Below are 11,174 nucleotides of genomic sequence, written 5' to 3'. Positions count from 1 at the left end.
GGTCTTGTACTTGAGTAAAGTAGAAGTACTCAGGTCTTGTACTTGAGTAAAGTAGAAGTACTCAGAGCTTGTACTTGAGTAAAGTAGAAGTACTCAGGTCTTGTACTTGAGTAAAGTTTTCAAAGGTTTTATTTGTCATATGCACAGCAGATACAGCGTATATGTTGGCAATGAAAATCTTATGTCGCGTGCTCCTCCAACAACTCCACATACATGGTGCAAAAGATAAATAAAATAGTGAAAAAGAGAGAAGAATATTTACAATAACAACAATACAGATTTGAGGATGTGAAATATATACATATGTGGAGTACATTGAGAGTATTTAAACACTTTACACTGTTGAATGAGGAGGAATGGACAGATGCATATATTATGTATAGCAGATGTATATGGCAGATATGTATAATATATAGATATGTGTACTATAAACAGATATGTATAATATATAGATATATGTATGGATGTGTAATATATATTATGTGTGTACTATAAACAGATGTGAGTAGACATTCACACAGCTCAGGAGTTCAGCAGTCTTATAGCCTGTGGTATAAAACTGTCTCTGAGTCTGGTGGTCTTGGTCCGGATGCTGCGGTACGTCTGCCAGACGGCAGCAGACAGAACAGATTGTTGCTGGGGTGATGGGGGTCGTAAAGTAGAAGTACCAGAGTGTAGGAATACTCTGTCACAGTAAAAGTATTCTAAATGTTCCTCCAGTGAAAGTAGAAAGTACTCTCCTCTAAATGTACTTAAAGTAGCGACAGTAAAAGTAGTCATTGTCTGATTGGTCCATTTCAGAATAATATCTCTGATATGTTTTATAATGATTGATCATTAAAGTGTTCTCAGAGCTGGTAAAGGTGCAGCTAGTTCTAATGGCTTTGTATACTGCAGGGTAGCTGCTGGATTTACTGCAGGTGAACTACAGTCTGATTTAAGGGAGATTATATTTTCCTTCAGTAATCCAGATCTGTAAAGTCACTACAGGGATTACATACATGTAGTGGAGTAGAAGTACTCCCTCATTGTTTCAAGATGTCCCTTTACTCAAACCTCTCAGATTTCCACTCTATTTAAAGATCAGATTCAGCGATTTTCAGATCAACTGTTGATTCGAGCACAGAAAGAACTTCAGCTGAAAGCCGCTGATAGACTTATTCAGCACGGGGAACAGAGTGAAACCCTCTCAAATCAGCTTCCAGGAACAAAAAGTCCTTAAAAAGTGAAATGCAAATGAAAGAAGGTATAAGAAGTCGGGCCGGGAGATTTATATTCTGAGTGACCGTGACCTTTCCACGCAGCAGGAGCCTCTCGAAGGGAATAATGACAGAGCGGTATGAACAGCGACTGAATGCGTAATACTGAATATTAACAGTGAATGGTGATTTTGATTGTGACTGGATGTCAAAAAGGGGAAGGTCTTCTTTCCACTTGGTAAGGCTTTAACGACGCTGCTGTCATCTGTTGAATATCTTTTCTAAGCAAAGCAGAAAGTCCACACATCTTTCGTGGCAAACTGAAAACCCACTGTCCAATATATCTTACAAACACAACTAGAATTGGACCAAGTTAATGTATTAAACTGAAGAAACACAAGCTAAAAAACACCTGAAACTAACTCAACTAAACTAACCCTGACCACCTTTACTTTGCCCATTGGTGTTTATAGACCTCCCGGAGACAAAGGGATGTACCTTGGACATTAAACCCAAATGAATCGTTTTCTTTTGAAGGCACTCAAAGAGTTTCGCCCCTCGTGGTTTGTCTTGATTAAAGTAAATATATCTGCCCTTTTCTTGTCTTTCTGAGTTTGTATCTTAATGGTTTATTGCACTTTTTGAACCTTTGAATGAAATGTCACAATATAACAAACCTTTCATCCTTAATGTCCGAGTCATACTGAAAAGCTGGACATTTGAATCCACTTGTCAATCAAACATTGCCCAATTGATTGTGTGATGTCTTACATAGTTTTTTGGGGAATAACTTTGAGCAAGTATTTGGTGCCTCTACCGTGACATGTTTCCATGCTCTGTTGTGATTGGTCAACCGCTTAGAGATGTCCCGGCCCTTATCCTATCACCTACAAAGTGTGGGAGCGCTAACCAATAGAAGTGTTCCCTAGTGATGTCACTATGTTCCAGAAGTAAACAAAGGAGTCCAATGGAGGCGACACTGGGATTTCATCCATTGCAGACCATTTACATGCACTAAAGCCCATACAAGCAGAATGGTTCTAAAAGTACATAAGTAATAACTCTTGCTCTATGGGCCCAATCGATCAGGAATAAATGGGTAACCATTAATGGCCTTTGCAGACCATTCACATGCACACAAACCTCTGTAACACTACAGGAAAAAGCAGAATAGGGCTTCTTTGGGGTTGCCCATTGGGTTATTCTCAGGGTTGACATCCTGTTCTTTAGCGTGCATGTGAAGAGCTTTGATTGCATATCTCAATTACAGCACATAATGCAAGTCTGCAGCCCGTCTGTCCTGCAGTCTGATGAAGGTTTAAGAGTCTGCCACCATGCTAACGGAAAGAAACTACCTGATATGTGTGCTACATCTTCCTGAGGGGGAAATAAATGTCGATACCAAATGTCCGTAAAGTAGAACAGTAAAAGATGAGGGTATCATTCAAGTTACAAGCATCCCTATGTAGGTGCCAAATGTTATGGCAAACAATCAATTATTCAACATGTTTAGTCTTCACAATGAATAACATGAAGTAGGAGAGAAGTTCTGCACACTCCCCTCCATAAGCCTCTCTTCCTGTTTTGATAAAGTGGGTTTTTTGAAAGAGGAAAGTGTTTTCAGTCACTGAGACCTTTTAGAAAGTCCCCCAGCATGCTGTTTCCCAAACCTCTGTAGGTCATGTGTCGTCTGTTCGCTCCTTTTGCGTCTTTCCTTTGACTTTGCCACTAAAATCTGATTGGCATTCAGCCCGGCACCTTTGGACCTTGACTGACAGCTGACATTAGTTTCCTGTCAAGCTCCGTTAGCCGCTGGACGTAGCATGACGTGCTAAGCCCAGTGGTTTAGCTTCTGTTCCTTTCCTTTGTTGATGCACAACGGGGCGTAGATCCAAATAGATACATTGAAAACAATCATCCACATGAAGGGTATGTATGCAGGCAATACCCTACAATCAGTTCTACAGAAGGACGCCTTTATCTGCTGCCTATTTCTGTTCAAAGCCTCTATTTGTAATGGGAAACTGAATTATCTACCTCTGTTTACCTCTCCAGCAGACTCGCCGTCAGTGTATTCCTTTTTATTATGGGGTGTAAGTACTGACTGCTCTGTATTACAGCTGCTTCCTTCAGAATGAATCCTGTCAGTCCAAGATTGGTGGGGAAACAGATTGCATCATAAACGGTTTTGTGTGGACGGGTGTGTTATTGGGTCCTTGGGCGGGGGGGGCTGTTAGAGCTTCATCTCGGCCCTTTATGTCTCCTGTAAATATACCACCATAATAAAGTCTGTATCATTGCGACCTGTGGCATCGTCCAAATAATAAAAAGAACATTGAATTGAGGCCTGGAACATATCCTGGCTGGTGCAGACAGATGGCAATTTCGCTTTCATTTATCTGACAAACAACAGCACCAAAGCACGGTCTTTGGCGTCTCATGGGAATGTGTCACCTGGATCTGTGTTCACCCTAACCCTAACTCCCTGCCTCTTCGGGAGGTCTAGAAACACCAATGGGCAAAGTGAACGTGAACACAAACGTGACAAATGCAGGGAAAGTATGGAATCAATACCGTACAATCAGTTCTATGGACGCACGCCTTTGTCTGCCTCTATTCGAAATGGGAAACTGAATTATCTACCTTCACATTTCAGTCTTCAGCAGATTGGCAGCCAGAGTTGGGTCCTTTTATCAAGGTGTAAGTAATGAATGCTGTGTGTTACAGTTCATGAGCGGTTGTGTGTGAATGTGTGTGTTACTGGGTCCTTAGGGGTTGTGTTTGAGCTTCATCGCAGCCCTGTATGTCTCATGTAAACATAGGGGTATACCAAAGTCTGTATTATTGCGCACTACAGTACCAAAGCCCGCTCTTTGGCGTCACATGGGAAGGTTTTTCTGGATCCGTGTTCACCCTAACCCTAACTCCCTGCCTCTTTGGGAGGTCTAGGAACAGCAATGGGCGAAGTACACGTGGTTAGGGTTAGTTGAGTTGAGCTTTAGGTGTTTTTCAGATGGTATTTCTTCTGTTAAATACATGATCTCTGTCCAATTGTAGATGTGTTGGTGAGATGTATTGTAAATCCTTTTCTGTGTAGTGTCTGCGCCCAGATATACTTTATCAGGGTGTCCTATTTGAAATATCTACATTCTGTCTGTGTGGGTCTCTGATGGTACCACTTTTTCAGAAGCCAAGTATCGCCCCTCATTTTTGAGATGGAAAAATCTGGATGGAAATAACTTTGTCCAAAACCAGTTTGTCTGACTGGGCAAACCTCTCTCCAGAAACCTGGTATCCAAGCAAACATTGTAATCTAACATCAACTAATCTAACTTCCTCTTTCTTCTTCTTATTACCTTAATTTGTTACCTTGTCTGCAACCTTTCCTTTTTATTATCTGAACCCATTTAAGGAAGTCATATCCAGATCCAGAAAATATGTAAGATTGAAAAGATATCACCGGTTAATTCGATCAAAGGCTTTTTTGGAGTCCATTTAAAGAAGTGCTGTCATGTCTCATGTCTCATGTCTCATGTCTCATGTCTCATGTCTCATGTCTCATGTCTTTGTGTTTTATTTTGAAATGTTTCCCTCTTGTTTCATGTTTAGCTTCACTTCCTGTCTGTGTTTCCCTCCTGTGCCTGATTGTGTCATTGTGTTCACCTGTTGCCCCTGTGTTTCTCCTCCCCTCTCCAGCTGTCTCTCGTCTTGTGATTACCCATGTGTATTTAGTCCCTGTTTCCCTTTTGTCTGTTGTTCGGTCGTTGTCATTTCTCACCTGATCTTGTCCATGTTACCTGCCTGTTCCTGTCGCCCTTCATGTCTGGAGCTAAGTGTTTTTCATGTCCTGTGTTCCCCTTGCTTCGTGTCCACAGATTTTGAATAAAGCTCGCTTTTTGTTTTGGACCCTTACCTGCTTCCCTGGATTTACTGCACTTGGGTCCAGTTTCCCCAACCCTGACAAGTGCTCTATTGGGTTTGTTCTTGTCACCATGAATAAGATTCAATAACCTTCAAATGTTGTGGCAAACCTTGGCTTTTGGTAATTATATAAGTGTATGTTTCTCTAGAAGCTCATGTTTGTCTGGTTTTGCCAATCAAATGATTAAAGCTCTGTTCATTTTTACTTTTATAGCATCTGGTGAAGATATTCTGACTCTGATCTCCGCTGGTGTTTACTGATGGCTGATATTGTCTGTTTCAAGTCTTAATTCAGTCCCTTAGCCCTGCAGTTTTATGTATTGCTCCATAGATTGAGTATTTGTGTCACTTGATAGCAGTGCTCTGATAGTAACCGTGCGATGTGGTTGGAAGCTCCGTGAAAAGCTAAGTGGGCCGTAAGTTATTTGGCTTCCTTTCACCTTATGAGTGTAGTATTGATCTATCCAACAGGGTTAAGTAAAAGCCACTCCCCTAATAGTGTTCATACAGTCCCCATTGTAAACTAATTCCTCTTGTGTGAGAGAGTGTCCGGTACAACAGGAGGAAAAGCCCGTCGACGTAATCATTGTGATCTTCTTGCCCCGTTAGCTCAAAGCTGCAGAGGATTGTTGCAGGAAAATGCAAAACGATGAAGAGGAGTCTCGTTGATTTATGGACAAGAGGGCATGTTGCCAACTTCTCTTCCTGGCAATCATGGCCCACAGCTGCACTCTGATGATGAGATCCATGCAAACGTACCCCTGATCAGAACAACAGCAAACAGGAGAGAGGCGGAGCATGGGCGAGAGAAACGATCCAGTGGAAACTTGAGTTAATATTATCTCTACAAGACGGGCTGTGTGTTTGTGATATTGCATGCAGATCAATTCCTTTAGTCTCATCCAAAGATCCTATATATGTTAATTTAGTTTGTTCATTTTGAGTCCAGTGTGTCCTTGTCAATGCAAAGGAGAGAGGAACGCTGGAAGAATGAACTAATCGTGCTCATTCGTAAGTGATATGTCTATTTCTAAGAGGATGCCTGCACACTCTGCGGCTCCTCAACTTTAAAACCATGCAGCAGATTCAAAGGATATGCTCATGAACTGCACTGAGGTCTGACACTGTCATATAAAGAAGGACATGCAATCCATATGCAAGTCAAAAGCATAAAGCATTTAAGAATTTCAGTCGGGACATTTATAAAACTAAGTGCTACATTCAAGTGATCATAGCGGCGTGTGTATTATAGCAGGTTTATTTTAGAGTCAGTGAGGACTAACAGCCAGAGGACAGATAGGACATATTGTAAAGTCTAGTGTGCATGCGGCAACCGTGCATGCGGCCTAAGATGCATTCACAACTGACTAAAGACCATTTTTGGGCGTCGGGAACACAATGCAAAGACGCCGATAGCCACGAGCCTCCGTCAGTGACGTGTTGAAACAGAAAACCAAAACAGCAGTCATTGGCTCTGGGCGACAGCACATCTGTTCAGAAACTGGACAAAAAACTGTGTCTATACCATAAAGGTGCACACCACAGACTGTCTACCTCAAACACAGTCTCTAGTATGATGGTATTTGGAGGAGCAGCTACATGCTAGCCTAGCCTGATCTGATATCCATGGTGTTTGGCCTGCCCTCTTCTAAGCACCACTTATTCCGGCGTCATTCTGATAGGTGTTTAACACTTAAACACGGCAACATGTTAATATTGTTGTTGATTACTGCATGGAGATAAGCCCCGCCTCCTGGCCAGCGTGTCTAGTTTGAGTGACGCATGTAAACACCAATGATGCTGCGGTGTGAAATACCATTACATTTATATCAGGTCTTCAGGACAGCAGCACCACATTCCCCCTGTATTCCTCCTCAGTACTGAACACAGAGCAACATGCTGTTACCACACACACACACACACACACACACACACACACACACACACACACACACACACACACACACACACACACACACACTCACACACACACCTGACTCCAGCTACCAGTCATTATCAGACAGCATGATGCATTTAAATGCCGTGGCTCAGCAGGACTCTGGTTAATGAGAGGAGGCTCCGCGGTGCGCCCGGTTAGCTGCTCAGGTGGAGGTGAAACCTTTCACACACGCATGGGGTCCGCAGGGCGGAGGTTCATACGTGTGTGTGTGTGTGTGTGTGTGTGTGTGTGTGTGTGTGTGTGTGTGTGTGTGTGTGTGTGTGTGTGTGTGTGTGTGTGTGTGTGTGTGTGTGTGTGTGTGTGTGTGTGTGTGTGTGTGTGTGTGTGTGTGTGTGTGTGTGTTTGTGTGTGTGTGTGTGTGTGTGTGTGTGTGTGGTTATGGGCCTTTTGTAATCCTCTAACCAGCAGCCCCTCGCAGTGATGCAGTCGATGCCATGGAGAGTAAACAGCAGCGTGATAATAACAGGGGAGATGGTGTGTGTGTGTGTGTGTGTGTGTGTGTGTGTGTGTGTGTGTGTGTGTGTGTGTGTGTGTGTGTGTGTGTGTGTGTGTGTGTGTGTGTGTGTGTGTGTGTGTGTGTGTGTGTGTGTGTGTGTGTGTGTGTGTGTGTGTGTGTGTGTGTGTGTGTAGCCAGCCTGTCTTTCTGCCTCTAATGATTTCCTGTCCGTCAATATTTCCTCAAACCAGGTTTTTCTGTGTTCATGCTCACAGAAACCGTCCCTCTCCTCTGATGATGCTGACATCTGCAGCTCAGATGGAAGGAGGCGAAAACTCAACAGAACGTTTAGATCAATATCATATAATCATGTGAGTCCCATTTATTCTGCTGTTTTCCACCTTTTAGAACTTCATCATCTCCTCTTTGAACGTGTTCAATTGTTCCAGTCCGTGCTCACGTGTTTCCTCAGCTCTACGTCCTCAAGGTGAATTCTGTTTAAAACAGATCATTAGAATTCTCCACCTGGTGCTCTCGCCTTTCAAGGGTTTCTCTTTAAAAAATGCGGGGCGTCTCCGCTGCTCTCTCCTCCAGAGAAGGTCACAAAGTCAGGATTAATTACCCCCGCGCTCACCGTGTCGGGATGGACGCTCACGGAGCGAGAGATGTCGATGCGGTTTACTCTGGGTCTTCGGGCTAACGTGAGCTGAGTGATGGAGGGTCAGCACTGCAGATTATCCAAATGGAAACCCCCCCGGTAGGAAGCATCGGCCCCTGAGTGACCGGGTATGGATTTGGGTTTCCACTCTGCACAATCTATCCCTGTAAGACATTTAGTTTAGGGAAGAGGAAAACGGGGTTAAGAGCATTTCAGATTTGCTCATTTTTTCAGCAAGAGAAGCTAATTGGAAAAGACTTGCATGGCTAAATAAATATCATTTAATGAAGGAATGCAAATTAAAATAAAGCCTTCTCTTACGCAGAGCCTTTCAAACTTTTGTAAGGCATTGAACGCTTGAGAAAGGAGGTCTTAATTAGTGTGGAAGTGTCTCCAATAAATGCTCCAAAATAAATGGGCATTGATTTCCTTTGCACGATAACGCTGTGTGAGCAGATAACAGATAACATGGAGGTGGAGCTGTCCCTCCCTCTGACAGACACACAGATCAGAATAGAGAGCCTTGTCTGTGTTCATGGCTTGAAGGCCAGCTTAGATTCTCTGCTTATTTTTCACTTCCTCTAAAGTGAAAGGGGGAGGACGTCTGTCAGTAAACACGGCCGACGGACCCAAGGACGTTTTCTTTCTTACACATCAGTGTCTCCAGAAGAAGGCCGTGAAGGACAGATCCAATACATCTCAATCAAACCTCCCGTGCAGACCTTGCTCACGGTACAGAGAGTTTCAGGACACTACAAGAAGGTTTTTTTAAAAATATTTCCCAGTATCCACGTTGACCTCAATTGGCTTTGCAGCTGCACAACACATATCCTTAGAAGGAACACAATTGGCTTACTGGTCTCTGAAGAACGGAAACGTTTGGGGGTGATTCCTAATGGTTTCATCAGGGTGAGCCCAGCTTGGTTTGTAATCACAAAAAGCAAATACTAGGTCAGATTCTGTATGTATGCACCCTAACACCAAGTCAAATTCCTCATATGTGTTAACCTACCTGGCAACAAACCTGCTTCTGATTCTGATGAGCAAAATATCCAACGTTAGAAAGGATTGAGGCCAGAAAACTTGATCATGATTCCCATTAAATGAGCTTAAAGACGCAAAAAATGGCTGTAAAGAACTGAAAGTCTGGTGCTATTCTTCATGGTTTCAACACGTAGGGTGACCCCAGGCTTGGTTCAGGATCGGGTTTAGCAAGACACCAAAAGATTAGCCTCAATGGATGTTACCTGAAAGCTGTTACAGATGTGTTGGATCCAGAAAACCAGTGAAGTACTTTAATTTCATAAAGTAAAATTAGCAATACTGAATAAAATACAAATAACAGTCCTGCATTCTTTAAGTATCTGCTTGAGCACCAAATAAAAAGCTGCACATTTTGGACCATTTCAAAAGCATATAGATAGTGTTTTTGAGCTAATTTGTGCATGTTGCGATGAGTTTTCTGTTCCGAATCTTCCTCGCACATGCAAACCAAAACAGCTTTTTTCCACCTCAGGCACATCGCCCCCCTCCGACCCTCCCTCTCTTTCACCGCTGCTGAAACCCTTATCCACACCCTCACCACCTCCAGACTGCAGTAGCATCCTCTACGGTTCACCAAACAACATCACCAATAAACTCCAACACGACCAGAACTCTGCCGCCAGCCTACCCACCTCCACCCGCCGCCGAGACCACATCCTTCCCATCCTCCAAGACCTCCACTGGCTCTCATACAAACCCACTAAACCCACCTCTTCAGACCTGCCTTTCCCTGTTAAACCCCCGCCCCCACACCATTACTCTGTATGCACTGGAGTAGGAAAGGAGCACAGAATGACCTTTAGAAGAACTTCAAACTGTTGTTAAACAAACCACTTGAGTAAATGCACTTCGTTTCATTTCTCCACGCTTTAAAACCGATTTATATTGACCATGTTGTATGTTTTCTGAGAGCAGAAGATAAATATTTATGTGTAAGAGATGAGTGAACACCGTGCAGAGATGAAGTGACGGTGCTCCGCGCTGCAGATCTATTGATTGTCTTTTGATTGTGACATTATGTCTTGGAGCGCTGGCTTTTAAATCTCGCTGTGGACTGTGAAGAGGAGGAAGGGGGGATAACTGCAGTCAGACAGACGGGGCCGAGTAACCGATATCAAGCTCTAACATCTATCATTATGAGCCTCGGCTGCGTCTTCCTGCTCAGTGCCTCGTCTCATCAGAGCACGATTGATCTGGCTGACATTCAACTTCCTGGCATAACACATCCACATCTGAATCTGTTTTGTGTAGTTTCTGGATTAAGCTACAAGCTCGCTCAAACTTTTTTGTCATTCTTAGCTAATGAATGCTGGGTAGTGGAAAACTGTCTGACACCTCAGGAGGGTGAACCATCAACGCTGTGAGGATGGGATGGCGGAAGGAACTGTTTGAGGAACTCCTGAACTAGATGGACCAGGTGAGGGGGTTAAAGGATATTGCTTGCTGGCCTGGGAGCCTTGGGAGTCCTCCAGTCAGAGCTGTTTGGTGTGGACAGGGAAAGGGAAGTCTGGAACTGCTTCCACCGCGACCCGACTCCAGATAAGCGTAGAGATGGATGGACATTTCTGCTCAGAAGCTGCTCTAACTTTCCAACCAAACGTCCTCTCCCTATCCTCATATCCCAGTGAGACATGAGTCAACAATGACGTTACAGCACAGTTGTGTTTGGGGGGTGTTTTACTCCCCCCAATTGTCTGAAGAAATTCTCCCAGCATCTCACAGTCAGACTAAAAGGACAGAGATCAAGCCTCAGCAGGGGGAGACAAGATATCTGACAGAAAATGTGTTTTATACACACTGGGAGACTAGATTGCATTCTTCTGTCTTCTCTCACTGTCACCTCTTTCACAAACTGGAGGCTGCATGAACCAACATCCCACAGAAAGACAGGAGGCCTTTCATAGAAATGAAAATTTGGAAATGAGATTACATTCAATTAACTGCAAAGTACAAGCA

The sequence above is a fragment of the Eleginops maclovinus genome, chromosome 12, assembly GCF_036324505.1.
Source record: "Eleginops maclovinus isolate JMC-PN-2008 ecotype Puerto Natales chromosome 12, JC_Emac_rtc_rv5, whole genome shotgun sequence".
Lineage (NCBI taxonomy): Eukaryota > Metazoa > Chordata > Actinopteri > Perciformes > Eleginopidae > Eleginops > Eleginops maclovinus.
Note: the sequence above shows the minus strand (reverse complement) of the source record.